Source organism: Lissotriton helveticus, chromosome 5_1, assembly GCF_964261635.1.
Source record: "Lissotriton helveticus chromosome 5_1, aLisHel1.1, whole genome shotgun sequence".
NCBI classification, from domain to species: domain Eukaryota; kingdom Metazoa; phylum Chordata; class Amphibia; order Caudata; family Salamandridae; genus Lissotriton; species Lissotriton helveticus.
Genome location: NC_136065.1, coordinates 1,673,244,834 through 1,673,258,317, shown reverse-complemented (window position 1 = coordinate 1,673,258,317; position 13,484 = coordinate 1,673,244,834). Strand labels below are relative to the sequence as shown.

General features: G+C 38.0%; 1 protein-coding gene across 2 annotated transcripts in view; it reads right to left on the bottom strand.

The window, feature by feature from the left end:
- Positions 1 to 8,675, bottom strand: part of C5_1H14orf119 (chromosome 5_1 C14orf119 homolog) — a 71,176-nt gene extending 62,501 nt beyond the window's left edge. The window contains exon 1 of one of the 2 annotated variants that reach the window (XM_078644897.1): positions 8,566 to 8,675. The gene's annotated coding sequence lies outside the window, so the exon portion shown is untranslated. Of the gene's footprint in view, positions 1 to 8,450 lie in introns of both variants that reach the window. The other variant, XM_078644896.1, reaches the window with a different exon arrangement.
- Positions 8,676 to 13,484: the final 4,809 nt, after the last annotated feature.

Below are 13,484 nucleotides of genomic sequence, written 5' to 3'. Positions count from 1 at the left end.
CCCAGCAAAACTACAGTTTTGCAAACAAGAAGTAAAATACCTTGGTCACAGAATAGCAAAGGGAAAAAGACAAGTAACAATAGAGAGAATAAAAATGATTCAAGCAATGTTACCGCCAAGAACACAAAGACAGGTTAGAATGTTCTTGGGAATGGTAGGTTACTGTCGACAATGGATAAGTGGATTTTCAGTAATTGCAAAACCACTACAAAGACTGACCAAATCAGATGTAAAAGATCCAATCATTCTCAATGATGCTGAGATGGAATCTTTTGAGAACCTGAAAAAGAGCTTATGCCAAGCTCCTGCTTTGGGTATGCCAAATTATGAGAAAGATTTTGAACTGTATTGCAGTGAGAGAGAAGGATGTGCATTATCTGTATTAATACAGAGACATGGAAATCTAAAGAAACCTATTGCATACTTCTCTGCAGTTCTTGATCCAATTGCAAAAGCATTACCAGGTTGTTTGAAAGCAGTCGCAGCTACAAGTATCAGCCTTGAACAAAGTGAAGGAATCATTATGGGATTTCCTGTAAAAGTTTTTGTGCCTCATTCAGTTGAAATATTACTGACAAGAGGTAAGACTCAACATTTAACAAGTAGCAGATTGACAAAGTATGAGAAAATCATACTGGGAGCAGATAATGTTTCGATTTCAAGATGTCTGAATCTGAATCCGTCTACATTACTACCTGATTCTGAAATTGTTGATGACATTGAGACAGAACATGAATGTTTAGATGTCATGGAATTCTGCACAAAACCAAGAAAAGACATCAAAGACAGACCTTTGCCTGAATCGGATTTTGTCTACTTTGTAGATGGCTCATGCTTAAGATCCGAAGGAGGTGTCTTGAAAGCTTCATACTCAGTTTGTACAGTTGAAGATGTTGAAGAAGCATCATGTCTTGAAGGAGTTCGTTCAGCACAAGTGGCTGAATTGATTGCTTTAATTCGTGCATGTGAAATATCAAAAGATATAAGAGTTACCATCATTACTGATAGTCAGTATGGGTACGGAGTTGTGCATGATTATGGACAACTCTGGTCACAGAGAGGATACATGACATCAACAGGATCACCAATTAAAAATGCAGTTTTCATTAGAAGATTAATTGAAGCAATACAATTGCCAAAAGAAATTGCCATAGTCAAGTGTGCAGCGCACACAAGAGGAACTGATTATATTTCCAAAGGAAATGCCTTCGCAGACGAGACAGCAAAGTACTGCGCAAGGAAAAATTATTCTTACAATCGGAATAGAAGTACAGAAACTGATTCAAATTCATTAATGCTAACAACTGTTGTAGAAACATGGAATGAGATTAGAGATTTACAAAACGAAGCAGATGATGAAGAAAAAGACCTATGGTTAAGATCAGATTGTAGACCACGTGATGAAGATGGAGTGTGGGTTTACAAAGATGGCAGAGTAGTTTTACCAAATTGCATGATTTCTGACATGGCCAGATTATATCATGGTCCTGCACATTTGGGAAGAGATTCTATGGTTAGACTTTTTAGAGAAACATGGTTCAATACCAAATTTAGAACCATTGCAGAATCTTTTTGTCAAAGGTGTTTGTCATGCCAACAAATGAATCCAAACAGAAAATCAGTGGTGGGGACAGGAATAATTGGTCGAGAGGGTGGTCCCTTTACCAGGTTACAAATAGATTTCATTGAAATGCCCTTACACAACTGTTTGAAATATGTACTTGTAATTGTATGCTTATTCTCAAGGTGGGTAGAGGCTTTCCCTACACGACATTGTGATTCAATTACAGTAGCAAAACTAATGCTCAGAGAAATCATCCCAAGGTACGGTTTTCCAGTCACTATTGAGAGTGATGGAGGAAGCCATTTTGATAACAAACTGTTGAAGTTAATTTGTGAAGCTATGAGCATTGAGCAGAAAATACACTGTGCATACAGACCAGAGGCATCAGGTGTAGTTGAACAAATAAATGGAACTATCAAAAACAGAATTGGAAAAATGTGTCTAGAGACAGGAGTTAAGTGGACTGATGCTCTTCCACTTGTTTTGATGTCATTAAGAAGTACTCCAGATAAAAAGACAGGTCTGAGTCCTCATGAAATTTTAATGGGAAGAGTTATGAGGCAAGCTTTTGTACCTGTAGGTAAACTGTTGAGCATAAATGACAGTGCAATTTTGGATTACTGTAAAAGGTTATCTGATATGGTAACTTCTGTGTCTAATCAGGTGGGAACTGAAGCTCAATCAAATGACAAAGTTTTGACACATGATCTGAGACCTGGAGACTGGGTCAGAACGAAAGTACATCGGAGGAGGAATTGTCTATCTCCTAGATAGCAGAAACCTAGGCAGGTAATCTTGATCACTACTAATGCTGTAAAGTGCAGAGGATTGAAGCGCTGGATTCATCCAAGTGTCAGTGAATGGAAATCTGACAAGAAAAGACTTAGAAATAATTGAAATAGATTCTGAAGGTGAAGAGAATCTGCTAAAAGGAAAGATAACTGAGGATTCGGTTGTCTATATTGAAGACAAAGAAGCTGAACCAAAAGAAGTTTCAGACCAGGAGAGTATCGAAAGGCAGAGAACAAGCTCTGAAGTAAGGAACAAAAATCCGAAATCTGGGAAGCTAGAGGTAATTGAAGAAGAGGAGGAGAACGAATTACCGAGTACCAGTGATGGAAGACAAAGTGAAGTTCCTGAAGGAGTGAAATTGCCGAATAGAGAAGTTCCTGAGTCAATTGAAATTTCAGACTACGAAACTGAAGAAAGTGACGTGGAAGGTGGAAGTGAAAACGGAAAGAAAAGGACTTGGAAGTCAGAATCAAATAATTCTGAACCAAAGAAAAAGTACGTGAGAAAAGCAGACTTCTGGCCTGGTGGAAGATTGAGAGTGAGATTAATCAAAAAGCCAATAGAACAAGTTGAAGAAATAAGTAGTCAAAAGAGTCCTGGAAAGGAAGTTGGAGTTGGAAGAAAAATAGAAGTGATATCGAGAAAAGGGAAGAGAATAATTAAACCAAACCAGAAATACAAGTCTCCTGAGTGGACTTACTTGGTAATTCCACCTGTTATTGACATATATGATAGTAGTGAAGAAGAAAACGAAATCCAAGAAATTAGTGACAATGATTGAAGTACAAAATTATTAAATTGGCAAAAGGCTGAAGAAATCCTGTTAGTTGACACAAGGTCGAAGAAAAACTGTTTAGTAGAAGAAAACTTATGTATGACATAAGGTCGAAGAAATCTTGTTTAGGGTTATAAAAGAAAAATATATTTTAAAAGGGGGGTATATATAAATTTTAAAATTTATTTTTATTTTTGAGGCTAAAACTAACCTAAAAATGCCTTACGTTAAGGAGAGCACTTCAAAATGTTCTGTTTTTAAAAGATGCTGTAAGATGACTCTGGTGTGTCTGCTCATTTTAGTTCTGCTCTGGTTGGTACTAGCTGTGATTATACCTTTAGAAATGAATAGAGAATTACACAAAGTTAACATAACAAGCAAAGCTCTGGTTAGCCAAACTAAACATAGTACATCTGCAAAAGTAATTGATCATCAGCCTAACATTCATCAAGATAAATCAATAGGTGATTTTTCAAGCAATACATTCACAAAGCTTTTGAGTGAATATGTAAAGGTAATGGATGCAAAGGACTGTTATGTATGCGTTAAATTACCCGCTTCTGTTTCTGAGGGAGTAACATATAATATGCTTCCTCTCACTTATGCTGTTACATGTAGTGTATTAACTAGTTTATTTTATCAAACTGGTCGTTTAGAATATTACTATTCAAATTATGATGAGATTTTTGCTAATGTTAAAATTGATAATGCTTTAAATAAGCATAAGAAAGCAAAACAATTGAGAGAATATTTCCTTGTTACTAACGAACTCACTTATGAGTATGCTTATAAGAATAATCTAACATGTAAATTAAGTGCTGAAGGAAAGAAATTTTTGAATATGGTTGAGGAGAGAAGAGCAATTTATAAGAGAAATGAATTAGTCAAGCAGACTAAGTCATCCTTCTGGCAAAAAGAGGATGAGAAATTAAATGGTAAAATGCTTGAAAATATTGCAATTCACATAGACAAACCTGTTAGTGGAAAGCTTTGCATTAGAAGAGATAATACACTTTTTGATAATTATTTTGTAGGTGCAAGCAACTGTGAAGATACTTATCAGATTATGGGAGGTTGGGGATTTAAAGGTGGAAAAGATCCTATCTTCCCTGGAATTTATTTTGTTTGTGGTGACAAAGCTTACTATAACCTTCCAGACCATTGGTATGGAACTTGTTATGTGGGAATTGTTTTTCCTAAAGTGTTTCATGTTGACAGAGATTCAGAAGGATTGTTTAAAATTCATAATTATGTAAATAGAGCTAAAAGAGAAACTTTTACTGAAGTTCTGGGAGATATTTTCCAAGCTGTAATACCTTTTGTTGGTATAACCCTAAATGCAGGGAGAATCAGAAAATTGTCCACTATAGTTGATAGATTATCAACTGACACTGCTGATGGGTTTCAATTAGTGAATGTTGAAGTTATTGCTATTAGATCCATGGTAATTCAAGATCGTCTTGCTTTAGACATACTCCTAGCAAAAGAGGGAGGAGTCTGTGGCATTTTACATGTCCAACATTGCTGTACATATATACCGGATGAAAGTAAGAATATTGAAATGTATATTAAGAATATTACACAAATGCATTCAGAAATAATTCCTTTAGAAGAAGAAGATTTTACTGGGAAACTTTCAAAAAGGTTTCAAGCAATTAAAAACTGGTTTCATAATATCGGAAGTTCAATTCTTGGCAAGATTCTGGCACCTTTGATTATAATAGTATTCATTTTTATTTTGACTAAAGTAGGTTGTTTGTTACATAAAAGAAAGAAACATTTAAAGGAAAAGAAGAGAATCTATAAACTCAGAAAAGAAGAGGAAAGGGAGATCGAGTTACAGGAGTTACATAGAGAGCGTCATGTTAATTGCAAAGATTATGCTGAAACAGACTTTTAGGTTTACTAATACAAATGAATTTGAATCGATTTCTTATAAATTTAATTTACCAAAATTTTGAGTGCTGGTGTGGTGATTTGTTAATCACCAGATGAGGGAGTTGATGGAGCGAGATAGAAAACAAAATTTTGTTTAAACTCGCAAAGTCACATTTCCATAACATGAATAAAATTATTAATGATTTGTGATATGTCGTGCTAATACAACCTAGATTAAACTCTACACGTGGGGGGACTAACATGTGTGCTCATAAACGTGCATAAATGTTGCATCTTTCTGTTTGTGCAAATTAATAAAATAATTTATTGTTTTCGTTTTTGTCATTACTAACTGCTGCAAACTTAAATAAGCATGTGCTTGTTTTGCTTTTCCTTGTCTGTGTGATGTCATTTCTACTATTCTAGGTGCATATGGGTCTCATTGAAAACCGGAGACTGGTAAATATAAACGCTGCTTTATTTGTTTGCAATGGCTAGGTAACATTTAGATTAATAGGGTGGGTTAATTAATTAGTAAACCATGGGGTGGATACAGAAAATACTTTATTTCTTACATTAATACTTTTCTTGTGTTTGTTTTATACTAGAAATCATAAGTTGCCTGCTTTTGAGGCCTAGCTATTTGAGCCGCAAAATAAAAGCTGATCTATAATTCTGCAGAAAGTCACGAGACGCCCATTCTGAATTAAAACGTTTATTGAAGCTGCATTCACAAAGCAAAAACTGATGAGCTGACATCATTCTGTCGGACATGGCCAAGGTCGAAAGTGAACTTTTTGTCAGTCCTTAACTTGGCATCCGCGGAAGTTGCACTGAAAGACTATGGAAGCTGCGAGGATGACTTAATACAAAGTTGCAATCGCAGGAAGCCTCTGGCTTCACGTGGAAGAGACAATGGTCTTTGTAAGACATGATTTTGTGGAACTTTTTAAGAATCGGGTGACATGTCACTTGTCACTCTCAACCAATGGGACGTCGTAGATTTCTGAAAACTTTCCTTTGCTAGTTTAGTTAGCGTAGAAAGGTATAAAAAGTCATGCCCTTAGGGTTGGGCTGGCTGCTGCTTTCTGACTTTCCGATGAGGGTGATGTGCTGCTGGACTTTGCGTGGAGCACGTAAGAATCCTCAAAGAACTTTACTTTAATTTCTGTCTATTTAGCTCAGTTAGGGAAATAGGTTTTAGAAATGCTAAACTTTATATAATTTCTTTAAATTTGATTCAATTGCTTAAATTGTGTTTTTCCATATTTCTTACCATCATGCTTGCTTTATTGCAAATAAATTTCATTTATAAAACTTACAACATATATATCATAATTTAGAAAATAAAATCTTACTTTTGACAAACAAGCTGGTCTTGGTTATTTAGAAGTATAGGTTACCATTAGCTAGATCACGTCACCTATGGTGGTCGTTTAAATGGTTGGGTTTTATTCTAATGACAATATTCTTTCTGCAAATGTATAAATATGTATATAGTTTGTAGATAATGTGTATATAGATTTATTCTGACCACCTGATTCAGTAGGCCCAAAATATATCAGGTTCATAAATGGGTCCATGTTTAGTATAGAATTTTGTTTATAGGTTATGAAGTTGGGTAGCGTAGTTTATGATATATTTTCTATAGCCCGCTGGATCACAAGCAAGACAATACTCAGAGTAATGAAGATTACCGGTAAGTAACTGGGGCATTATTCCAGTTTTCATTTTAAATGTGGGAGGATGATGCATTCACATATACAAGCCCCCTTCCGCCCGACACTAATCAGCCAGAGGAACCCCTTCTACCAAACCATAGTTTGTGTGTCTTAAATAAAATGTGACATTTCCCATCAAACAAGATAACGTGATCTACCTGTTTGCCAGAACAGGATTAGTTGCATAGCATGTGTCGCGAAACTTGCTGTGCTGACACAGACCATAAGCAGAGATAAAAGTGGGCGGGTCTGAGGGGCAGGAGGTGCCCATTCTTTTTTCATTTGACAAAAACAGTTTCACAACTTTAATTTAACCCTTTGGATTCGTCTGACGGCTCCTGGCCGTCCGATGCTACGGGTGGCGTGTGCATTGGACGGCCGGGAGCCGTCCGAATTTCGCACGCATCCAAAGGGTTAAAATGCAACAGTCCCGGAGGCGGTTAATTCCGACATTTGAGATGCCTCTGCTGCAGTGGAGGGAAGAGAGCCACCTGAACAAGAAACAGGCCTGAGTGTCTGCTGCCTGAAAGAAATGCAAATGTGCGCCTTTGGTTAATTTGCACATATAAAAGGTTGCTTAGAAGCCGGTATTGACTTTAATTGATAGAGATATTTGAAGTGTATTCTTTTTGGAAAGTACTGTAAGGTGACCCGATGAGCTGTGGAGTGCGTGCTTTTAATGGAGAGTTGTAAAAATATTTTGCACAATTACAGTCTGCACATTGCTCAGATCTATATTTTGGAAGCACTTTTAAAATCTTAAACCTAAATCTTTTGTGCACTTTGTAGCAGCCTATCTTATACAAAGTGTAATTAATGCAAGTTTAAAATAATGACATACACATTCAAGGTGTTTTATATCACAGGATGGGTCCTCGTAACACTAAAAGCACATCTCACTATTCCCCACTGCACCAACCAGAATGCGATTCTCTCTGGTTATCCTCATATGTATATCTGCAGTGATTTTATTAATCAATAAAGGTTTTACAATGTAAAATTGTGCTCTGTTCACGGATTTTTAACTTGCAATTATTTTTCATTTAAGGTCATTTCATTTATTGTTCATTGAGTTGGTAGTTACTTGAAGATGAACAAATAAAATAGCTACAGAATATTTTGTTGTTTTAGCCGCTTCCTATGGCGTGATAGAGTCAAATATGCCGCTTCCTGAGGTGTCATCAGGGTCAAAAGTCAAGTAAAGTCACAATAAGTAGTATCATGTGTGTTAAATGACATGACGCCTGCCTTCACACAAGCTGCTGTGAAATAATAAGTCATAAACTGTGTAATTTTGCTATTTGTTTTAAACGGAGTGGAAAAGCGCTGCAATGTTTGTAAATCTCGATCTGTGTGTAGCAAAAAGATTGGCAGAATAACTTCTCTATACCATTTCTCCTTGTTAGTATTTATTTGTGCGGGAACAAAATCTAAGCACATAATGAAGGTACACTAACTTGACCATATGGGATGACTGTCACTACTACCACAGCCGTTCCCAATTATCCTGAAACCCACTTAAAACATGAGATTACAATTTACACGTGGCTCCTCCACAGCCAAATCCATCAACGGGCAACGTCCTCCCTCACAATTTCGGCGGTAACCACAACGGGCATTTGTATCTACAAACTACATAGAGTTAACCATAACATACACTCCACGCCAATTACTTCCCTCGACCAATCAACAGAAGCCACTACACGGAAGCATCACCTACCCCCTGTTACTTGTTCCCAGCGTCGCTTATCATTCCCGCGGACCTGCTGCAGTCACCAATTAGAATGGTTAATTAATAGCGTCTGTACTTCATTCACAACGCTGTCCCCGCTCACCAGTATCTAACTCCGGCCAGGGCAGGACGCTCATAAACTGGAATGAAGCGCCAGCTGACGACATGGAAAAGGGACTGATAAACACTGGTGTCGATATGGAAAGGGACCAACTAAGAGTAGTAGACAAAGAAAGAAGACTAATACAGCTAGCCTCGCACTGAGCTCGTAAAAGAGCAGAAATCTTCGCGCACGATAGGAAGGCAAATGTACTGTAACTCCAGTCCTAGAATATTTTTTTCCCAAAATATGCTGCCAAACGTATCTCTAACTGTGCTCCTGAAATGTTTTGGGGAACGTTTTTTAAATTTCTTTATTAGCTGCCAAGATTTCAGATTGCTATGTGTGACATTTTCATAGTTTCAGCGTAATTTTGAGTGACATTTCAACAACTTTGAGTGACACTTTCTCAAGAGCAAAATCAAGCAATTAAGAGGAGGGAAACATAGAAATATCAGAAATTACACCCATTTGAGCAACTAGAAACTCAAGAAGATCTTAAAACTGCAGCAAAGCACCAGAAATCATGTCCCACCTTTGGCCCCTTGCCTGCCAGCAATCAATCAGGAGAGCATCAAGACTCCAGGGCCTCTCTGTCTGTCCACATGATGTGGAAACCCAGGCCCAAAAGGAAGGATGAGGGAGGCTTCAACACGAACAAGACAAGTTACAAAAGGATCCAGGTATCTTAGCTCCCTGTCACACAGTGCCAGTTAGCTGACTCGCACGGGAACAGGCTGAGCACTTTTTTGGATTATCGTCACAGGTTTAGGCCAGTGCAATAATCTCACATACAACATAGCAACGCAAGTCAGAAACCTGTTAAACTTACCCCAGCCCCGGCGGTTTTAAGAAATAAACTGCAAATTTAAGGTGGCCAGAATTTAAACACACGCTTGTCACAGCCTAGGACACAGCGGGCAGCCATGCCAGAGGAAATTGAGTCGAACACATCACGACCGGACCGGCACCCTACTGACTGTAGGCAGTTGCCCATCACGAGCATGCCATATGGCAAGTAAATAAACATATATTGTGCCTGGGCTGTGAAAAAATGGCAGACAGGTGACACTTCAGCAGGCAAGAAAGCCTGTTTGTTATCATTGTAAGACAGTAACATGCAAAATTAGTAAAATCCAATGAGCGAAGTCCCCTCCGTACACCCAGTGGCTAATTTAATGCAAAATCGTTTTGTTTCGAACTGCAGGCACTGTGAGAAATGTGTAAAATAAACCGCCTCCTTTTTTTAAATTATTGAAACAAGCACATTTGATCTGCATACAAACATATGGCAATTGTTTTTCAGGATTATGTATTTTCCGAAGAGCTATTTGCCTTGCGTGATACTTCGGCTTTGTGGATCGCCTCGTTGCCTTTTCTTCTCTGCGCCAGCTTCGAGGAGACTTCGTTGGAAAGGAATTTCGAGAACTTTGTTTGCCTCACCTTTTCTATGTGAAAGCGGCATTTCTGGTTCTGAGAGTACACTGTGGTAATCTGCCGGCTGGTGAGCCTATTCATGTTTGGCTGTTCTAGTGGAATTGTTTGGCTCTTCCCTGCTTTTGTCCTGGAATTTGAGGCGCCTTGGCTGTGACTTTGACTCGTGCTGAAACCAGTGCAGGGCCACCCATTTGAAGACACCCATCTCGTGCGGAATGCCCGCGCACTGCCTCCAAGTTTCAGTCGCGTGAATCTTCCACCGCGTCACTCAGGATTAGACGTGCATCACGCTGCAGCTACGCTGTTAAATTAGCACGCCTCCACCATTTTGTATTGGGATTGGTTTGTATTTAACACTGCAAGCCTCGGAGACATTTACACCTTATTACCTGTATTGCTGCTATTTTTTTAATTTTAAGATACACATTGTTTAATTCATTTTGAATTGGGATTGTTTCATATTACCTCTGCGTGCCTCGGTGACACGCACACCTGATTAACTTTATTGCTCCTGTTTGTGTATCTTTCAAATATACACAGTATTTAATTCATTTCTTTCACAATGTCTAACTTATGCTAAGGCTAAAATATTTTTCTCTCTTTAAACTTCATATTTTATCCATTATTATTCTAATGTTGACACAATTGTAGTTCATCTTCTGTTTTTATTTAATTTTTATTTTTAACTTTCTTGAGTAATTTCTTTGTTAATTAAGGCATTTTTTAAATGAGCAATGTCTGTGGAAATCCTCCCTTTTATTCTGGTCCCAATCAACCTAGCATGAAATGGGAAAAATGTTTCTGGCACTTTAATATTTATTTATTAGCCATAAATGGTGATGGATTTAATGCTAACTAAACGGAAGCCCTATTACTCAATATGATGGGAACTCATGCAGAAGATGTTTTTGAACATCTACCTCCATCTCCTACTCCAGTGGGTATGGTTAGTGGTGATTATGATTGTTTCACAGAAGCAATAGATGGAGTGAAAAATAGATTTGCAGAACAACCTCACATTGTCATGGAAAGATGTAATTTTTACACTCAACACCAATTGGTAAATGAATCAGTTGATCCTTATGTTTCTTCTTTAAGAGTGTTAACCGCAGAGTGTAACTTTGGGCCTTGCATACACAAGTATATTCGTGATAAATTAATATGTTGCTCCAACAAGAAAATTCAAGAGCAACTATTGAGACAACGTAATCCATCCTTATAAGAGGCCATTGAAATTGCCAAAAGTGTTGAACGCTCCTTTGCCTCATTTAATACCATTAATGTAGATTGCTTGCCTTTCTGGAGCCGCGTCCCTTAGTGTAAAAGATTCCAATATTAAAACTGGCATTTCCAAAGGCAAATCTAATAAACCTGCTACATCATACAGTCCAGTTAATACATTTTCTCACAATTCTTCAAGTAAAGTATTGTACACTCGTTGTGGATCCAGATCACGTTCGTTCCAGTTCAAACATTGTCCTGCCAGAAGTAAAGAGTGTTGTAAATGCAAAAAAGTAGGCCATTTTAGGGCCTTATATCAAACCAATAGGAGAGTTGCTAGTCTTGCTGATGAGGAAGTTGTAGAAGAGATGAACAATGAACCTTCTTTTGATAATACCATTGTTTGTATAACAGAAAGTGATCCTAATTGTCATAAGCTAGGATAAGTTATTTCAATATTAACAATGACATTGATTCTGAACCATATGTCCCTCCTATGTGCACCATTAAGGTTGATGGCAAGAATGTTGACATTATGGCGGACTCTGGTTCCCCCTACACTATTATTTCTGATTCCTTTTTGAACAAGTCTTGGAAGGACAAAATATTAGAACACAATGATATCTGTGTGTATTGTTTTGGAAGTAAAGAAATTGAAATGTTGGGGTATTTTGTTTCCGACATTTCTTTTCAACAAAAAGCATTCTAGGAAAAGTTTATTTTGCGGTTGATGGATTACAAGTCATTAGGTGGAAACTCCAGGGAAAATGTAGTATTACTTTGTGTCCTAATGCCCAGGTACAAGTGTGTATGGTAGAGGATTTACAAGTAGTACATAATGAGCAACAAGAAAATGATGAAGCAGGACACGAGATACTAGACAAACATAAAAATGTGTTTAAAAAGGAGTTAGGAAAAGTCAAAGGTTTTTCTCATAAAATATATATTTTTTTAAATGATAAGCCCTCTAAACACAAGTTGAGGAATGAACCCCTGTCTGTGAGAAATGGGTTGGCAGACATGATCAAAAAATTGTGTGCTGATGGTGTGATTGAACCTGTTCATGATTCTGAATGGGTTTCTCCGATTGTTTTAGTTAAGAAACAGAATGGAAAACTTAGAATGTGCATTGATTTGAGGTCGGTAAACAAACAAATTGTTATGGAATGTGTTGGAAACTGGGTTATTGGTAGGGGCAAATGTAGGTCTGCCACTGGCAATAAGGCCACTAACACATGATAGGACTCAGCATAGGTCTTAGAAAATTATTCCTATGCTCACCCTTTGGTAACGTGGCTGCGAGCAGACAGGCTTAACTTCAAAGCCAGGTACATAAAGCTTTTAAAAACACCATTTCAGTAAATAATTAAGACACAAAATAAAAATGCAACACCAATTTATAAAAATAGGTAATATTGTTGTCGTTTAAATAACACCAAAATGAAAAAAATCCACTGTAGGGAACCAGAGATATGATTTTTTAAAGATTAGTCACTTTCTAGTGCTTAGAAACCAACAGTGCCCCTTTCAGTCATTTAGTTTTCCCTGACAGGGACACACCTTTAAAAATGGTTCTGGAGAATTTCTCATCACTCTTGTGCAGCCTTCTCCAGCAGGCTGGGTCCAGTTAGAACTCCTTCCTGAAGTTCTGCTTGCAGGTCCCAAAGTATCCAACACACAGCCCAAGGTTCTGGAATCTCCAAGAGGGTCCTTGAAAGTGTGAAACTTCAATTCTGCAATCCACTTAAACAAAACTCTGACAAATCCACTGGTACTCCAGGCTGGGAATTCCTTGTGGGGCTGTCCAGGTGAGCTCTGTTATCCTATAGCTTGCAGGGAGTCCACCGAGTCCTTTTGCAGGTAATCCACAGGGCTGCAGTTTCACTTGGTGCAATCTTCAAAGGTCAGGCCTTAGAAATCTTTGCACAGCAAAACTTCTCAGCAGGGCACTTCTTGCTTCAGTAAGTTTCAAGCAGATGATCTGGAGGGCTCTGCCCCTCTCAGATACTTATTCACAATTCTCTGGGTCAAGCACTAGGTCACTTCTGACCAATGAGAGCAGGGCAACTCCTCATTGTTATGACCGCATCCTGTAGAGTGCCATTATTTTGTCCCAGAGTGCACCAATCTTCCAAATCCATAATGGCTGATTCTCCAGCAAGGAGGTACGAACTGGCTAAACACACCCCCTGGGATGGCTTATTTTCATGGCCCCCACCCCCTGTGAAACTAGGGGAGACTTCAGGGGTTCTGAATCTGGAGAA